Here is a 15,641-nt window from a genome sequence, read left to right on the forward strand (position 1 = left end):
CTATAGAAAATTTTGTTAAAATTTTATTTCTATAGAAAATTTTGTCAAAATTTTATTTCTATAGAAAATTTTGTCAAAATTTTATTTCTATAGAAAATTTTGTGAAAAGTTTATTTCTATAGAAAATTTTGTCACAATTCTATTTCTATAGAAAATTTTGTCAAAATTTTATTTCTATAGAAAATTTTGTCAAAATTTTGTTTCTATAGAAATTTTGTCAAAATTTTATTTCTATTGAAAATTTTGTCAAAATTTTATTTCTATAGAAAATTTTGTCAAAATTTTATTTCTATACAAAATTTTGTCAAAATTTTATTTCTATAGAAAATTTTGTTAAAATTTTATTTCTGTAGAAAATTGTGACAAAATTTTATTTCTATAGAAAATTTGGACAAAATTTTATTTCTATAGAAAATTTGGACAAAATTTTATTTCTATAGAAAATTGTATTTCTATATAAAATTTTGTCAAATTTTATATCTATAGAACATTTGGTCAAAATTTTAATTCTTGCGAAAATTTTGTCACAATTTTATTGTTTGATTTTTGAATTTTGACAAAATTTTATATAGAAAAAAATTTGTAGAAAATTTTGTCAAAATTTTATTTCTATAGAAAATTTTGCCAAAACTTTATTTCTATAAATTTTTTTTTTTTAAATTATTTCTATAGAAAATTTTGTCTCTATAGAAAATTTTGTCACAATTTTATATCTACAGAAAATGTTGTCAAAATTTTATTTCTATAGAAAATTTTGTCAAAACTTTATTTCTATAAATTTTTTTTTTTTTCAAAATTTTATTTCTATACAAAATTTTATTTGTATAGAAAATTTTATTCAAAACTTTATTTCTACAGAAAACTATGTTAACCCTTTATTTCTGTAGAAAATTGCGTCAAAGTTTAATGTCTATAGAAAATTTGGTCAAAATTTTATTTCTATGTCAAAATTTTATATTATAGAAAATTTTGTCAAAATTTTATATCTACAGAAAATTTTTATCAATATGTTATTCCTATAGAAAATTTTTGTCAAAAATTTATTTCTATAGAAAATTTTGCCAAAATTTTATATATAATTTTGTCACAATTATATTTCTATATATAATTTTGTGAAAATTTTATTTCTATAGAAAATTTTGTCAAAATTTTATTTCTAAATAAATGTCTGCTTTAAGATAAAGACATTTTTTAGGTATCAATAAAATTACAATTTGGATACACACAAAAAATTTTTTTCTGATTCAATCACGAAATGAATTGATGCAATTAATTGTTTAATTAAAATGTCTTCAATCACAGAAATGATAGTGTCAATTAAAAATTATTTGACAGTCAATTAAAAAAATAATTGAATCAATTAAATTTTTAATAGAATATTTTTTAAAACTCAATTTAGATTTTAATGGGAAAAACTTTCGTGCAATTTTTTTCTGTATAATATCAATTAAGCTAACATATTTACAAGTTCTGCAAACAAATTTCAGTTTAAAAATCCAAATTATGAAATATACTTCAAATGAACGAAAAAAAATCCTAATTAAAAAAATCCTAATTCAAAATTCAAGTATTAACCTATATTTGAAGCGTTTTTATCTTAAATCTAAGGATTCGAAAATTCTGTTAATTTAAAAACGATTTTTAAAACGGAATATTTGAATACACACAAAGTAAATTTCATTAAAATTGAGCCAAAGAAACATTTCCATTGATATAACGAAACATTTTCATTAATCCAATGAAAATATTCGTTAATAGTATGAAATATGACGTTGATTAGCAGAAACTTCGTTATAATAACGAAAAATTTCGTTGTAAAAGCGAATTTGTTTCATTAGGCAGCCTTTAACGACACATTTCGTTAATATAATGAAACTTTTTCTATTAGTGTAGTTCAAAGACATAGGACTTTCACGGAGGGACGTAAATTTTCCAAAATGTGTGTCCTAAATTTAATTAGAAATTTCTGAAGCAAAGATTATAAACTTTATTTTAATTAAAATTACAATATTTTAAAGGAATTTGTCCTTAGTATTGTGTACAATTTAGGTTGCGTACTCTTTAATACCATGTAAATATTTGTTCAGTCTATGTACTTTAAATAATATACAATCCTAGTTAACCATTAAATTCATTGTCAACTTTATGTTTACCAACGGATAACAGTGTCTGATAGTTTATTAATTGATTCTTGAAATGTCTTCAATTGATTCTTGAAATGTCTTCAATCACAGAAGTGATAATATCAATTAAAAAATTAATTGAAAGTCAATTAAAAATTAATTGATCCAATTAAAAAATTACTTGATAATTGAATTAATTAAATTTTTAATTGAATACTTTTAAAACTCAATTAAGACTTTAATTGGAAAAATTTTCGTTCTGTGCAAAGAGACGAATTTTAGCCACTCATACACCGAATTTTAGCCACTCGCGGTATTCCATAGCCTACACGCAAACAAGTGTTCACATATCCATTCCAATTATTACACTCTTCATACAGTACAATGTCATACCACCATACAAATCTATGCAAAACACTGTCCTCACTTATTCTTGCTAAAAAAAAGAAATATTAATTTCAATTTGGGGAGATACCCGCTATAAGAAATTCACTTGACTAATCTGATGAAATTTGGTAGATTTGCGTTAAAACAATTATTTCTAATTAACTGTCACTCCGATAAAAATTAGTCATATTTATTGGTAGTACAACAACATCAATTTGATTCACCTGACACCTTCAACATTTTTGACATAGCAACACGTGGTGTAAAAGTTTTATTTTCAGCCGTAACAAATACGGCGTAATGAAATGTTTTCGTTTTTTATTTGGCAGATTGTATGGCGGTTTCATTAGTTCTTTTTTTTTTGTTAAATGAGAAGAAGTTAACATGTTTGAGGCCAGTGTTGCCAAGTTTATAGGTATGTTGGTTTTACCAATAGACCTGTATTCTTATAGTACGGGGCACAGCATTTGTATTTGATATTTAGAACTTCACTGGTGTTCTATCCAGAACATCTCGTCTATGCAAATCTCGCCAATATTGTCACGTAAAGTGACATATACTTAACAGCAAATGCCAGTGTTAACCAATGTTCTGCATAAATTCCTCACGACTTATTTGTAGTACAGTAATTTACTCTTGTGATGTTTTTTTTTACCAGACGGCGATGGTAAATGCTTATATAGGACCACGCTCGTAAAACATATATGGCATATCTGAATTTACTGTAAATTAGAAACTTTAGGAATATAATATAAAATTGGGGTAGCCTTAATGCTCACAACGTTATATCGGTGAATTGAGGTTTACAATAATATTGATGTTTCCTTTAATATAATATGGCAACCCTTTATTACAAAAGAAATAATCACAATATTCTCAAACACTCTCTCTCGCTCTCTTTCCCCAACGAATTTTCTCCGAGTACATATTCAAGTTTACCAGGAATTATAGGTGGGGTTTTCATAAGAAAGAGAGGATAATTATGATAACGTGGGTGGGTGATGGTGTTAGCCATGTAAATGAAAAAAAAAAAAAAAAACAATGCCAACAAAATAAATGTGTATGAACGTATGTACGACTCTTGTATTATCAATGAATGAATATTATTTCTCCAATACTTTTACGTTGCTACAACAGTTTTTTAATACATACTACAATTGCTTGTATTTGCTTTTCCTAAAAAGCAGCCACGGCAACGCCATTAATGATATCGACAATAGCAACAACTAAAATAATAATGACAAGCAAACATCGTCAAGCATCATTCACGTTGTTGTATTCAGTCAGACAGTCAGTTAGTCAAAGAGCTTAACAACTAGGCCGTCAGGAAGGGGTGTGTATTTGAGTTGTCTTAACTGATTGCTTTTAGCTTTTGTTATTTTTGTTACTTACTATGTTGTTGTTATGATTGCTTTTGACGGAGGCGACGACAACAAGAACATCATCGTCATAATCTTGAACATCGTCATTGTTTCAGCCCACCCCACCATTGGCAAACTATTCACACGGTCGACCACTTCATTGACAATGAAATATCTATCAAATGTAAAACGGTGTACGGTGTACGATAGTTATCATGGCACTGTTGTTCGTACTTATCAATGTATGGGAATTCGTAAAGACTAGAATTTTGTTTTTTTTTTTAATTGAAATCTACCTCAACAAAACCACAAATAAAATAATTCATAAATTTAAAAATAATATGCATTAATTTGATGAAAATTCGTAGTGTGGAATTTATATCAACATTTAAAAAATCATCCAAATGATAAGTGCATCATTCGACTTTCGGAAAGGCCATTTCTTAGTACTGTCATAGTACGGCGAGTTGTTTGCCATCACTGTTACAAACTTGAATGCAGACACACCGATACTTTTTGAAATATGGCTTACATACACACAGATGCAAAGATAGTTTCAAAGCAAACATATTACACTGAGCCTTCTGTAGGGCCTTTTTGTTATTACTATTTCTATTGATAACAAATCGTACGGCTAGTACACAGAAAAATTAAAGCTCTTGGTTTAATTGAAAAATTCATAGTAAAAACTAGTAATTTCTTTTGACTTCACATATTTTTACATAATAACTTACGAATTTTTTTGTTTAAAAAAAATTAAAAACTACACGCAGAGAAGGAATATGATCACCTCAAACATGTTTCAAGATCAAAATGTTATTTTTGTATGGTGACCATGTAACATGTTTGTCACTAAAATGTTATTTTCTCGTCAAATATAACCTGCTTGCCGAAATCAGATACATGATTTACGAGAAAATAACATGGTTGCGAAAACCATTCATTACCTTTAATTTAACTGGGCTGAATAGTTAAAGTGAGTCTGAAATAAATCGCGATGCCACTTTAACCTAACCTAAACAATTTAGTGATAATCAGAAAATATGGAAAATAACAGTGAAAATATATACTCAAAAAGAGTTAAACTGGACCCTTCTCCCAAGGATTTGAGTATTGATTCTGAGCCAAAGTTCTATAAAATGAGAATACAGATATGATATACCGAATTTGCATCTGTCTGTTGTAATCACAGTCTTCAATAACGAAGCAATCGTGCTGAAATTTTGCACAAACTCGTCTTTTGTCTGCAGGCAGGTCAAGTTCGAAGATGGGCTATATCGGTCCAGATTTTGATATAGTCCCCATATAAACTGACCTCCCGATTTGGGGTCTTGGGCTTATAGAAACCGTCGTTTTTATCCAACTTGCCTGAAATTTGAAATCTAGAGGTATTTATGATCATAAAGAGGTGTTCCAAAAATGGTGAGTATCGGTCAATGTTTTGGTATAGCCCCCATATAGACCGATCTCCCGTTTTTACTTTTTGGGCTTCTAGAATCCGCAGTTTTTATTCAATTTATCTGAAATTGGAAATCGAGAGGTACTTTAGAACCATAAAAAGGTGTGCCACAAATGGTGAGTATCGGTCCATGTTTTGATATGGTCCCCATATCACCGACCTCCCGATTTGGGGTCTTGGGCTTGAAGAAACCGTAGTTTGCCAATTTGCCTAAAATTGGAAAGCTAGATTTATTTTAGGACCATAAAGAGCTGTGCCGAAAATTGTGAGTATCGGTCCATATTTTGATATAGCCCCCATATAGACCGATTTTCCGATTTTACTTCTTGGGCTTCTAGAATCCTAAGTTTTTATTCTATTTGTCTGAAATTGGAAATCTAGAGGTATTTTCGAGCCATAAAGAGGTGTGCCGAAAACGGTGAGTATCGGTCCATATTTTAGTATAGCCCCCATAAGAACGATCTCCCGATTTAACTCCTTGGGTTTCTAGAAACCGTAGTTTTTATCCGATTTGCCGGAAATTGTAAATATTCTGGTATCTTAGGCTCACAAACACGTGTATCGGATTAAGTTTTTAGCGGTCCATTTGGTAATGCCTCCATATAGACCCATTTCACTTCTTGAGGGTATAGAATGCGCACTGATCATGAAAATTGCTTGAAACTCAATGTAAAATTTCCAGATTTTACTTCTCGGGTGAAAATCTACAGATTTAAGATTTCAAATCAAGACGTTATTTTATAATTTTCTTGCACACCTACAAGAGATGTTAATGATTCCTCTAAAACTCAAACAAAAATTGTTCTTATAAATCCAGAATCTGATATAGTCTTCATCGGTAAAATCTTTAAATTTATTTTCGGGATAAATGAAATTTCAAAGGAAACCCTAATATTTGATTCATGGTGGTGGGTATTTAATATTCGGCCCGGCCGAACTTGCTGCTGTATATACTTGTTTTTTTATTAAATTTAACAGTATCAAAAATATACATGTTTCAGTATGAAAGATGATACTACATAAAATTTTAAATTTTTCATATATTTTCGAAAAAGGTGATTTAAGATGTTCGAAAAATTGGATAGCGACCGAAATTGGTTAAAGAAAATTTACCCTCCACTCAAAAAACGTTTACTTGGATCCAAAGATTTTGGCCTTCCCTTAAGGATTTTGGTATTGATTCTGAGCCAAAGACGCGGCTTCTTTCAAATAAAGAAATTTTTTATCGACCTATCTGGCTTTAAAGCTAGGACCACTAAAATTAACATTAGGATACAGATCTCATTTATCAAATTTTCATTCTCTTTTCGCGGTTTATTAATAAAGGTACTCAAACAAAGGTACAAACAAATGCCACTTCAAAAATCCAAATTATAACGGATACTTCAAAGTAAAAAATGTTTTCTTAATTCCAAAAAAAAAACTTCAAACCAAAGACGCAAAATCCTCAAAATAAGTCTTAGCCTATATTTGAAGCGTTTTTATCTTAAATCTAAAGTTTCAATATTTCAGTTAATTTAAGGCCAATTTCTTTAAATCAAAATGTGTTTCTTTACTTTAAGGAAAATTAGTCTTAGTTTAAAGAAATGCGACTTTAACGTAGGGATGCAAATTTACAAAATTTGTGTTCTAAATTTAATGAAAAAAATTTTTGAAGCAAAGACTATAAACTTTATTTTAATTAAAATTCCATTATTTGAAAGAAATTTGTCCTTAATATTTTGTAAATTTCGCATCCTAAAATTTAGGTTGTGTAATCTTTAATATCACGTAAATATTTTTTTCAGTATACTTTAACGCAAGAACGCTGATTTCGAAGTTGCTTGCCCTAAATTTAATGAAAAGGTTATGAACTCTCTTTTAATTAAAATTCTTTTATTTTAAATAAATTTTTATTTAATATTGTGTAAACTAAGTTGAATAATCTCTTATATTAGGTCAATATTTTTCTCAGTGTATATTAAAAAATTAAGAAAAATAACAATCATTACCATTTAATATTTTTATGCATTGAAAATTAATAATTCCACATTCACTATGCTTACATTTGTTTTGGATAGAAAGCTGTTATTGAAATTTATTTTACTAAAATATAACTGGCCTAATATAAAGGCCTGCAAGGACAGAAATATCATACAAAATGCCCCCCTGTTAATTTGGGTTCGTCGTTCTCTCATCGGTTGTCGACAGCAATTGTGTTTGCATGTGTGCGGGAGAGAGCCAACTGAAATTGTTGGCAATAAATTTTCATTCACTTCATTTCTATTTCAGTCGCGCTGTACAAACCAAACAAACCGGTCGAGATTGAGATACGTTGTCGGCACAAACGTAACGTTTACGTATAAAAATTTTTTTCTTTCGATCGCTTTATTTTTTGAGTTTGTTTTATTTTTTCAATTTAATTTTCACATTCAACACTGAGTGGCTGTAATACAACAAAAAAAGAAAAGTAATTTGAATTATTTACTATATCTATGATGAGGAATACTTGCTGGCTATAACTTGTAGTCAACGCTATCAACATTGATGTTAAATTAATTGAAAAAGAGGTGCGTTTGTGTGTGTAGTGATTTTGGATAATTGTGTTATTGCAAACTAAACAAAAACGAGATTTAAATTTGCTAACAAAGCAAAAAACTTCCATGGCCATTAACTTGATTTTGTATGAAAATAATGAATTAAAGTTAAATAATTACGGTTTTGAAAACAAAAAATCTTTTGTGAAATGTGAAAAGAGGCATGAAAATGTATTGCATTCCCCTTATACAGAGTTTTTGTTGCTGTGGTTTTGTTAATTTTTATGATGAGATAGCTAACTGCTGTGGTTTACCATGAACGCTGTTGTTGTTATTGGATATGACTTAAATGGTTTGGGGCTAGTCTGTGTGTGCCCAAAATAGTTAAAAAATTTTATATTGTGTGAGTGTGTGCGTGTCATTTATGTCGTCGTAAGCAAGCCTATATAAAACTTATTTGGTTTCTTACTTCCGCTCTCGCCGCCAGCACACCATCACTATCTATGAGTAAACACAATTTTACAACAATATTAATAATTTAATGCACGTTTTGGTTTTATGAACGAAAAAAAAAAACAAATGCAAATACTCGTTTCCTAGAAGAAAATATTCATTAAAATTTTCCGTTTATAGTCACACAAATCGTAAAACTTATTCCCCCCAACCATTCGTTGATGATCATCAGAATACGAAAAAATACGTACGCATAATAGAGATAACAATAAGTGTGTGTGTGTTTGTATTATTGTTGTTGGCTTAACATTACTTTTTCAATCGAATCAAGGGAAGCGCGTAATGAGACAAAAGAAGTGAAACCCAACCTTTTCCGGCTTGAAACGATCAAAAATAGTGGAAAAGAAAACAAAAACTAAAAAAATTAATGCATGAAACAATAACCAATAACCGTTAAAGTGATTATAATTTCCCACAACTCCAATGGGGGATTCATTTCCTATAGTAATTCCTTATAATTTATGCGTAATCAATACCCCTAAAAAATTCATTGAATGGAAAATGTGTGGTTGTTTTTTTTTACAAGGAGATAGCAGCTAAGCCGATTACTATCGGCGTATTACCGTTATTGATGGGTCATCAATATTTGTGAGCTACAAAAAAAAATCGTATTTAAAAGAAAAAAAAAACAAAACTTTGATTATGAATGGCACCAGAATATCCAAAAATGGTCTCTGCAATATTAGACACAATGTTCCTAAAACCTTTAAACAAAAAAGCGTGAATTTAAAAATTTTCAAAGATGTTTTAATTCCAAAAACAAATGAGAAAGTTAAAGTTGGAAGGGGCTCACTATGTGATACCCTACATCAAACGTATTGACTATTTCATTTCATACACGAACCCTAATTTATTGCCAGTGTTTTTTACTTTTATGAGGTGATTTAAAATGAGACATTGTGCCAACATTTATTCAAATTTGTTAATTTATTAACGCATTATTTTAATTATTTGAAATTAAAAAAAAGATTCGTATTTGGTTTGGAATTAACGCCAAAATTCTTAAGTTAATGTTAAATTCTTCTGAATATGAAACGTATAAAAAAAGTTTCGATGGATCAAAAGTTTTTAACATTTCTAAAATAATTTAAAGTTGTTTTTTTAATATTAAAGGTATAAAACAAGTTGCGAGTTACATACTTAATTTTTTAAGGATTTAGCAGTGCTAATTAAGGCCACAATGATCACTTTTTTAACATCACTTTTTATTTTATGTTAAGCTTCTCATTAAATATTATTATGTATTTATGTCTCATGTTAACACAAGTCAAATTGAGTTGATCATCTCAATTTTATTATCACATTGAGAGATATCTCATTTTATATGTTTGTTATTCTCACTAAAATAACGGTTATTCTCTTCACAATGGACTGAATAGTCTAAGTGAGCCTGAAAATAAATCGGGCTGCCACTATAACCTAACCTTTTTTAACTCATCACAACATTGTATGTTTTTGGATTTTGATTATTTGTCACATTTATGTTAGAGCTCAGCCTGGTAAATAATATATAGAATATCATTTAAACATTAATTTTTAATGATTCAACGCACACACGCAGAGAAGGAATATGATCACCTCATACATGTTTCAAGAGCAAAATGTTATTTTTGTATGGTGACCATGTAACATGTTTGTCACTAAAATGTTATTTTATCGTCAAATATAACTTGCTTGCCGAAATCAGATACATGATTTCCGAGAAAATAACATGGTTGCGAAAACCATGTTACATGGTCACCATTCAAAAATAACATTTTGCTCTTAAAACATGTTTGAGGTGATCATATTTCTTCTCTGGGTGCAAAATTGTTCTAATACAAAAGATATACAATCCAAATTTAAGGACATAAAAAACTTCAAGCCTATTTTTACCATATAAATTCCTTCGATAAATTGTTAATAAAAGATTTTTTGCATATGTGCATTAAAATATTGAGGACATCGTTCCTTAAAATAAAGAACAGTTGTAGAAAGTTTATAGTCGTCTTTGGTTCCAAAGATTGTGTCCTTGCACAAATCATTTTGGTATTGAAACCGAGCCAAAGAAGCGGAGAATTGAAGTAAGGATACCGTTAAGAAAGCATTCTCTTTAATTTTGCGTACTTGATTCTAGGAAAAAAAAATAATTTATTAGTTTTTTTTCAGTTTTTTTTCATGTGCTATCAAAGAAGAAATTATACGTCTTTAAAATTAAAAACATCTATTTGTGAACGCTTTTTATGTTTTATCGTCAATATACTTTTGTCAACAAACTCTTCAATTTTGTTTCTTCATGATAGGTAGTCTGTATAGTGTTTTTTTTTTATTTTTCAATATATGCAATTAAATGGAATTTCTCATTATATATTGTATGTACATAATTTCAAAAAATAAACAAGTATTAAATTTTATGTACATACCCTTCTGCGTGTGCAACATTTGGTAAATAAACCTATTTAAAAATTCATTTATGGACTAGACCCATACAAGTGTATTGGGAGAAGAAAACAAAACAATTTGTGTATGAACGATTTCTAAAAGTGTTCTTCTAATTAAATGGCGTAATAAACTGAATTTAATCTACATTTCAATGATAACATTAATTTGATCACAGTTATGGCAGAGATAAATTCATTCAAACGTGTTTTAGAGCTGTTTGCATACCGCATCAGTATAAATTGCGCTGTGAGTGCATAAAATTAAATTTGGAAAAATGTCAAACCGTACACTAGGTTTGTTTTCTTTTAGCCAAAACGTGACTGATTTAAAGAAAATAAATACAAATATCATGTCATCAAAATAACTTTAATATACAAATTCTAAAACTCTGTTAATATTTAAATTAAAAATTGTTTTCTTTACACGAAGCAAACATTTACTTCAAAGAAATACAATTTTTAAACAAGCTCTAAATTTCATTGACAAGCATTCTAAATTAAAATATTTTTTTTAAACAAATTGTATAAATGATCCATTCAATAAAGATATCCTTATTTTATTTAATATTATTTTTATTTATATTTTTTTAGAAATTTGACCTTCATGTTGTGAAACATTTTACCTAAAATTTATCATTTGTATTAGGTTCATATTTTTCTTTTTACCTAAAATTTATCATTTGTATTAGGTTCATATTTTTCTTTGCAGTATATGAGAATTTCTAAAACAAGTGGTCCAAGCTTTGACGGAAGCATACACAAATCATTGACGAGCATTCTAACTTAAATGAATATTTTTATAAAACAAATGGTATAAACGGTTCATTTAATATAGAAATTTGTCCTACATATTATGCAAAATGCTACCTCAAATTTAGGTCACAATCATGGGCATTGAGTCAATATTTTTCAGTATACGCGAATTCCTACAACGAGCAGCCCAATTTTTAAATGAAACATATCTAAAATAATCACACAATTTACTACCGTTTAGTCCAATATTTTTTATTTGAATGTGCGAACATATTTTTATGGATTTTAAGAATACTAATCTAATCAAACGCTGGTTATACACTGGCAGAAAAATTGAGTTAAATTAACAAAAATAGTCGTTCAAATTGAACCAACTTACTAATTCGTAAATATAATGAATTTTCTAGAAAATGACTAAACGTTTCATAGTATTAACACAATTTTTGTTGTATTAGACGAAATATTTCGTTATATCAATGAAATTTTCTTTGTATGTAGGAGTATCCTTCCATACATTCCATGGAACTATGTATGTATATTTTTCTCATTTAGATAATTTTTCATTTCGATTTTAAATGGATTTTTTTATTTTCTCTGTGTATACATGCAAACATACATACACACATATGCGTAATTGTATTATTAGAATTGCATGCAAATATTGACTGTGTAAAGCTATTATCAGACCTTGATAATTGATACAATTTTAATGGAATTCCATTTTAATATTTTATGGTCAAAGAGAAACAAAATCACAAAATTCATAGAATTTCACAAACAGTGAGTAATTGGAAAATGTGAATATGAATTTCACTCTGATTGGTTTTTCGTGGAATTCAATAAGGTTACCTTTTAAAAGTATATGATGATTAATTTGATAAAATTCATGTTAAAAATATGAGTACATAAACTTCTCTATAATTCGAGTGGAGAGATGAATGGTAATGAAATATCAAAGAATAAACCAACGGCATCATCACTTAATCGTTAAAAATATAATTCCCCCATCCCACACACAATGTTTCACTTCTTCGTAATCGAACCAACAACACTACAACATACACACAACAAAAAAAAACTACAACAATACTTTGTTCGGAATGTTTGACAAATAAAATTTTCTTATATAAAGGGTTTTCTGGTCTGGTGGTCAAATAAACATGAAATTCAGGCAGACATAAGGAAGTAGTTTCTCTTTATTAGATTTTATTAACCTCTAAAGAAGATTACTTTTGCTTCATAGGAGAGAGAGATTAGTTTTTCTAAAATTTCGTATGAGCGAAAATAATTTTTTCCGTGTATTAGAAGATGCATATTTGAACTTCGTATGACTATTCTTTCATCGATTCAAACGCTCTCTCGCTCTCACTTTGGATATTGACGTTTTAGGCTCTTGATCTTCCTTTCTCTCTCACACTTTCTTTGTCTAATATCAAAACACTGAACGAGAATATTTCATGGTAAAAATGATAGACTGGCTGACACATGCAGCATACTTTTCAGTTCGCCTATTCATGGTTAAGAGGATACACAAGGTGGGATGGAAAAGAACACTATAGTGTTAGGTATTACAGTTGTTGTTGTTGGTGTTATTCTCTTTCTTGTTGCCATTGTCATCGTTAGTGAAAATGATTTGAAATGCTAACAAAACGAGTTTCTCATAAATTCATCAAAATATCAACATCATGCCAGAGGCCGCCAATGCTGCTAACTATGGTCCGTCAGTCATTGTTGTATTGTGTGCCTAACATTCACCCAAAGAAACTCAACTCAACACATACACTCACATTAACTTACCTCTCCTTCCACAACTACTCCTTGATTATCCTTTGTATCGAAGAAGAAAGAATTCTTCTTTGCTACCACACATTCAGCTTAAACACACAAATTTCCAGGAATTTTGAATACCATCTTTTTCCCGAACTAAAGAAACCTTTTGCCAAAGGTTTTCTTTATTGTTGTTGCTGTTGAGTACATTCTTCGAAATTGTTTCTCGCTTGTGCATACACCGTGGCTATACAACAATTCGTTTTCATCTCATTGCTCTGCTCCTTTATTTATCACATTTCTTGGGATCTTAAATAAAAGGATCCAATTCAATATTTCCAAACCAATTTCTGTTCGCATTGTTTCGTTATTTCTGCGTATAGAAGGTTAAAGATAGTGTGATGGCTATATGAATTGAAGTGTTGCGGGCTATAATACATTTGGATATTATCAATGGAATGGTTAACTTCGTCCAAATGAATTCCTTTGCCAGCAGCTTTACGTTTACGTTATACATATATGGGTATATTAGGGTGGATCGAATAAAAAACCTAAATAAAAACAAATCTATAATATAAACGTTTGAAAATGGTTTGACATGAATACACTTTAAAAGAGTAATGTTTGAAATATTTCATAATATAAACGGTTGAAGATCGTTTGACATCAGTACCCTTTCAAAGAGTATTGTTTGAATGAGTATTTAACTCAAATTTATTTCATAGATTTACATTTATTGGGGAGAAGGAAATTCGAGGGAAAACTTCAAAAATTACAACTAATTTGGATTTGTTTGGTTAATGCTTTTACAATTCACAATAGAATACTATGATCAATTAATGTAGCAAAAATTCATTGAGAATTGCCAGTAGAAAATATTTTCAATGAAGTCTTTTTGTCATTCGATTTACTTCAAATATTCGGTTCCTTGGCTCGGAATCAATACCAAAATCATTAATGCTACCTTTTTTCAGTGTATGGTTGATATTCTAGGGTCATATATTTCATACGACTCTCTCAAAAACCAATTACAAAAAAGGAACTACATCAATCAAAGAATTGTTTACTCGTAAATTAAAAAAACTCAAAATAAATCTTATAGTGCACATAGAGGAGGAATATGATCACCTCAAATATTTTTCAAGAGCAAAATGTTATTTTTGGATAGTTGCTATGTAACATGTTTCTCGCCAAACATAACATGCTTGCCAAAATCAGATGCACGATTTCCGAGAAATAAAAATGTGATTGCGATAAACAAGATACATAGTCACTAATCAAAAATAACATTTTGCTCTTGAAACATGTATGAGCAATCATACTGCTTCTCTGGTAGTTTTTAAGGGCAATCGCAGCACTCTACTGAAAATGCCCTCAAATTTCCATTGTGCGAGGCACTATTACATGATTTCCGAGAAATGAAAATGTGATTGCGATAAACAAGATACATGGTCACTAATCAAAAATAACATTTTGCTTTTGAAACATGTATGAGCAATCATACTGCTTCTCTGGTAGCTTTTAAGGGCAATCGCAGCACTCTACTGATAATGCCCTCAAATTTCCATTGTGCGAGGCACTATTTTCACATCGAAATTCGAAACCTTTTCGAACTGTTGCTAAAAAGGTCATATTCCGGGCAAAATGTAAAAAAGCTCGCATATTTTACAAGAAATAGCCGTTAGTTTATTTTTGAACTCTAGTCCAAGGAAACGGTTTTATAAAATTTTCTTTTTATATAGAATTTTGTCCTTAATTATTGTATACATTTTAATTTTCTAAAATTTATATTTAATTTTTTAATTGAATTTCTCCTATCGAAATTGATAGTATCAATAAACAATATAGTTTAAAACAAAATTAATTTTCAATTAAAAAATGTATGCATTCATTAATTCATTATCTAATATATTCTATTTCCTAAGCGTAGGAAGGCCTCTGGAGAGGGGGCTTAGACCCCTCAGAAAAATTTCAGTGTATTATTTTTTTGCTAGGAAAATTGTCTAGCTACGCTAATGTTCTATTTATATGTAATATATAAACTTTCAACTATGCAAATTATTGTGTATTCCTAAATATTAAAAATTTCGTTAAGAATATTGTGATAGCTCTTCATAATTGCAAAGGTTCAACAATGAGTTTTTATTTACTTCCAGTTACAACGAAAAGTTGAAAATACCAATTTCGAAACGCATTAACATTTTAATGAATACTGAATGTTTTCCCAGTAACAACATCTTCTTATAAATGCATTAATAACATGACAAATTCCTAGTAAAGTGCTTCCACTAAAAACAGGTACAAATTCGGGACTTCCGATAATTTTGCACTACATCCATTTG

At 29.1% G+C, this 15,641-nt stretch overlaps 1 protein-coding gene across 3 annotated transcripts in view; it reads left to right on the forward strand.

Moving 5' to 3' along the window:
• LOC142226645 (uncharacterized) overlaps positions 1–15,641 on the forward strand; it is a 162,911-nt gene that overhangs the window by 134,641 nt on the left and 12,629 nt on the right. Inside the window, exon 1 of one of the 3 annotated variants that reach the window (XM_075296749.1) lies at positions 7,608–7,879. The exons of 1 other annotated variant lie outside the window; for it this stretch is intronic. The gene's annotated coding sequence lies outside the window, so the exon portion shown is untranslated. Of the gene's footprint in view, positions 1–7,607; positions 7,880–15,641 lie in introns of those variants that run through there. One more of the 3 variants, XM_075296752.1, reaches the window with a different exon arrangement.

This window comes from Haematobia irritans, chromosome 2 (assembly GCF_050003625.1).
Source record: "Haematobia irritans isolate KBUSLIRL chromosome 2, ASM5000362v1, whole genome shotgun sequence".
NCBI lineage: Eukaryota > Metazoa > Arthropoda > Insecta > Diptera > Muscidae > Haematobia > Haematobia irritans.